This window comes from Lipotes vexillifer, unplaced genomic scaffold (genome assembly GCF_000442215.2).
Source record: "Lipotes vexillifer unplaced genomic scaffold, Lipotes_vexillifer_v1.1 scaffold500, whole genome shotgun sequence".
In the NCBI taxonomy this organism is placed as follows: Eukaryota; Metazoa; Chordata; class Mammalia; order Artiodactyla; family Lipotidae; genus Lipotes; species Lipotes vexillifer.
The window spans coordinates 422,944-428,042 of record NW_006778765.1 but is presented as its reverse complement, the minus strand read 5'-3'; the positions used below and the strand labels follow the sequence as shown (position 1 = coordinate 428,042).

Below are 5,099 nucleotides of genomic sequence, written 5' to 3'. Positions count from 1 at the left end.
AGAGAAAGCCCATGTGCAGCAACAAAGACCCAATGCAGCCAAAAATAATAATAATAATAGTAAATAAAGACAACCTAAATAAATGTAAAGCATCCATGATCACTGACTGGAAGAATTAATATTGTTAATATGACAATACTACCTAAAGCAATCTACAAATTCATTGCAATTCCTGTCAAAATCCCAATGGCACTTTTTGTAGAAATAGAAAAATTCTTCCTAAAATTCATATGGAATCTCAAGGGACCCCAAAGAGGCAAAAGAAACTTGAAAAAGAAGAACAAAGTGGGAGTACTCACACTTCCTGATTTCAAGACGTGCTACAAAGGCACAGAAAACTGTGGTACTGGCATAAAGACAGACATATCAGCATAAAGATAGAGCCCCCAAAAAAAACCGTCAAATATATGGCCAAATGATTTTCAAACCAAGGTGCTAAGACCATTCAATGGGAAAGACAGACTTCTCAACAAACAATGCTGAGAAAACTAGACATCCATATACAAAAGAATAAAGCTGGACCCTTACCTTATGCCATACGCAAAAATTAACTCAAAATGGATCAAAGGTCTAAATGTAAAAGCTAAAACTATAAAACTCCTAGAAGGAAACATGGGGGAAAGCCTCATGATGGATTTGACCATGATTTCTTGAATATGACACCAAAAGCACAAATGACAAAAGAAAACATAAATTAGACTGTGTCAAAATTTAAAACTTCTGTACATCAAAGGACACTATAACAGAGTGAGAAGGCAAACCATGAAATGGGAGAAAACATCTCTAAACCATGTATCTGATAAGGAATTAATATCCAGAATATATAAAGAGCTACAAACTAACAACAGCAACAAAAATCTATTTTAAAATGGGCAAAGTACTTGAATAGGCGTTTCTCCAAAAACAACACATAAATGGCCAATAAGCACATGAAAAGACACTCAACATCACTAATTATTAGGAAAAACGCAAATCAAAACCACAATGAGGGACTTCCCGGTGGCACAGTGGTTAGGAATCCACCTGACGGTGCAGGGGACACAGGTTCAAGCCCTGGTTCAGGAAGATCCCACATGTCACGGAGCAACTAGGCTCGTGCACCACAACTACTGAGCCTGTGCTCTAGAGCCCGCGAGCCACAACTACTGAGCCCACATGCCACAGCTACTGAAGCCCATGCACCTAGAGCCTGTGCTCCGCAACAAGAGAAGCCACCGCAATGAGAAGTCCGCACACCAAAAGTAAGAGTAGCCCCTGCTCACCACAACTAGAGAAAGTCAGCGTTCAGCAACAAAGACCCAATGCAGCCAAACAGAAATAAATAAATAAATAAATAAATAAAAATTTTTAAAGACTGCAGTGAAATACCACTTCACACCCATTTGGGTGGCCAGTTATAGAAACATTTTTTTAAAAAGACAGAAAATAACAAGTATTAGCAAGGATGTACAGAGACTGGAATCCTCGTGCATTGCTGATGGCAAAGTAAAATGGTGCAGGCACTACAGAAAACAGCATGGTGGTTCCCCAAAAAACTAAACATAGAATTACCAAATGGTAAGCAATTCCACTCCTAGGTATATATCCAAAGGATTTAAAACAGGGAGTCAAACAGAAACTTGGATGCCAAATGTTCATTATAGTATTATTCACAATATCTGCCAAAAGGTAGAAACAACCCAAGTGTCCATCAACAAAGAACGGGTAAACAAAATGTGGTACACACATAAAGTGGAATATTTCTCCAATGAAAATATACAGATAGCCAATAAGCACATGAAAAGATGCTCAACATCACTAATCACTAGGGAAATTCAAATCAAAACCACAGTGAGATACCACTTCACACCCATTAGGATGGCTATTATCAAAAAATAAGAAGTGTTGGACTTCCCTGGCAGTCCAGTGGTTAAGACTCCATGCTTCCAATGCAGGGGGCATGGGTTCGATCCCTGGTCAGGGAACTAAGATCCCACATGCCGCGCGGTGTGGCCAAAAAATAAAATAAAATAAGTGTTGGCGAGGATGTGGGACTCTCACGAGTTGTTGGTGGTAATGTAAAATTGTACAACTGGTGTGGAAAATAGGTGATTTCTCTAAAAAAAGTTAAACATGAACTACCATTTGATCCAGCAATTGCAATGCTAGGTATACACCCAAGAGATCCGAAAATAGGGACTCTTAACAGATACTTGCACACTAATATTCATGGCAGCTTAATTCATAAGAGCCAAAAGGTGGAAACTACCTGAGTGTACAACAACAGATGAATGTATAAATAAATGTGATATATACTCACACAATGGGATATTATTCAGACATAAAAAGGAATGAAATTTTGATGCCTGCTACAACATGCACGAACCCTGAAAATGTTATGCTAAGTAAAATAAGCTGAATACAAAAAGACAAATATTGTATGATTCCATTTACATGAGGTATCTAGAATAATCAAATTCACAGAGACAGAAAGTAGAATAGAGGTTACCTGGAGCTGCAGGGAGGGGTACAGGGTTTTTGTTTGGGATGATAAAAAGAGCTCTGGAAATAAATAGTAGTGATAGTTATACAACAATTTGAATGTATTTAATGCCACTAAATTGTACACTTAATCTGGGTAAATTGTAAATATCAGGGTGAAGAATTAACCAATTAAAACAGTTCATTACTCTACATAACTACACAGAAACCTGCTATGGTTTCTGAGAAAGCAAATCAATAAAAACAATGAGTGCTTTGTGGGACAACCACAGTCTCATTACCTACAATCATACACCATTGTCTTATCAGAGCTTAAATATTTCAGTATGTTTAAATGTATCAAAAGTTTTTCTTTTCAAACAGTTCCTTCCCTCCATCCATAATGTTCCAAGCACCCCTAAATGTTTCTTCCCTTTCCCATACCAAAAAGCAAAACAAATCCCCCTCCCCCTTCCTGGCTTTCTTCATGATAACAAGATGGCTGCAGCAGTACCAGATGTCATACCTACATGCAGCCACCCAGAGGGGAAACTGCTCTGCATGGAGCAAATCTGCATTAGGCTCTATCACTCCCAGAGCACTGCCTCTGTTCCAAAGCCAGGCATTCCTACAGAGCCCAGCCCTGGCCATGAGTCATTAAGTTCTTTTAACACGTCTAAGTTTTTCATAAAGGCACTGAATTTCACTCCAATAGAAAGGAAAGGAGCCACCTTAGTTTTTCATAAAGTTGATTACCCCAGTTTCCCTTGAACAAGTTCAATTCGGGTCTAGCTTGAAAAGGTATGGCTGGGGAAAGAAGCAAACAGCAAAGAGTGGCTGGCAAACAGGAAAAGGAAATGAATGACACTGGAAGTAGCTACAGAGAACAGAAATGTACAGAGATAGCAAGAATACTAAAACAAAACAAAAATACCATTTCAAGTCACTGATAGCAAGTCGAAGAGTCTCACATATCCCCCCTCCCCGACCACCACCACCACCACCAAATTCCCAGAGAGCATCACAGCCAGATGAGAAAAGGAGCAAACAAACAAGAGAACCACTAACTGGAATTAGTGATCTTCCCAGGGATTTCAGTGAGGAAGCAAACAAGTATCACTGTATCAAAGTCATAATCACTTATTTGTATTAACGATATCAAATAGAAAGTTCAATTAAACAAATGATGCCCAAGAAGTTGAAATGGTAGTACAGGATACTTTATTTTTGAAATGCCTGAGAATTTATCCCTCTTAAGCATGTATCAATTTTGAAATTTTTGAAGATGCAAATTTGTGGAGAAAATAATGCCCTATACTGACAAGGGTGCAGAGAAACAAGTACCCTCACTGTCCTGGCAATAGTTAATTTCTAATGACCAACTGCTCAGAAGTAGGAGATTAGGTAAAGTATAGTACCTAATATAGTACCTAATGGAACAGCAGTCATTAAAACAATGACATTCCAGACATAAGAAAATGTTCATAGTATAGCAGATTTAAAATAAAAGACTGTTGGGACTTCCCTGGTGGTCCAGTGGTTAATACTCCATGCTTCCACTGCAAGGGGCGTGGTTTTGATCCCTGGTCAGGGAACTAAGATCCCACATGCTGCATGGCCAATAAATAAATTACTTGGGTTTTAAAAATAAAATAAAATACTGAATGACAATATAAACAGTATAGTCCTAAATTTATTTTAAATGCCTGCATCAGAAAAAAAGACTGGAAAGATATGCCAGTGTGTTGAGAGGGGTTATGTCTGGGTAACAAAAATAAGATATCACCCTTATTTTCTTTTTTATGTATTTTTCTATAGTTAGTTACATGTCTACAATGAATATATATCTTATGTAATCAGAGGGGAAATGTTACACAGAAAAAGCTCAGATGTATTCAACATATTGAATTCAACACAGGGAAGAATGGAACACATTATCTTTTACTATAAAAAAAAGTCCAACAAAAATATATTTTCTTGGTGCTTTTAAAGGTTTAACCTTGAGTTCTATGGAAAAGTCACTCATCCAAAACACTTCCCCAAAGGTGTCAAACGCAAGAGGTATTGTTGGGGTAAATTCAAGCTGCATCCCAATTACCTGCTACAAATTTCCTGAATCACTGTTGTGATAACCATGAAACTCTAGGTGAGATTCATACTGGAATCCTAAGGCTCCCACCCAAAATCAGTCATCTCAACTCAGCCACAGGCAGTATACCTTCCTAACAGACTCAAGAAAGAGAAACGCTGAGGAAAAAAAAGTGTATTCATGATGTCACAGATTTCTAACAACTAAATATTATTAGACTTACAGCCTGCCTTTTAAAATACTATCAGGGGGACTTCCCTGGTAGTCCAGTGGTTAAGACTCCGCGATCCCAACGCAGGGGGCCCAGGTTCAATCCCTGGTCAGGGAAGTAAGATCCCACATGCTGCAACTAAACCCACGTGCTGCAACTAGAGAAGCCCATGCGCCGCAACGAAGGCCCAGTGCAGCCAAAATAAATAAATAAATAAATTTTTAAAAATAAAATACTATCAGGATTAACAAAGTAAAATAAAACTTTCATTAGGTTGGACTCCTAATTAAGCATTTATTGATCCCTCACTATGTGCTAGGTCCTGGGGTTACAAACACA

The 5,099-nt window shown here is 38.2% G+C and overlaps 1 non-coding gene across 1 annotated transcript; it reads left to right on the top strand.

Annotated features, from left to right (window-relative positions):
- Nucleotides 1-4,804: 4,804 nt before the first annotated feature.
- TRNAG-CCC (transfer RNA glycine (anticodon CCC)) lies at nt 4,805-4,877 on the top strand. The gene has a single exon. It is a non-coding gene; the product is annotated as a tRNA-Gly (tRNA).
- Nucleotides 4,878-5,099: the final 222 nt, after the last annotated feature.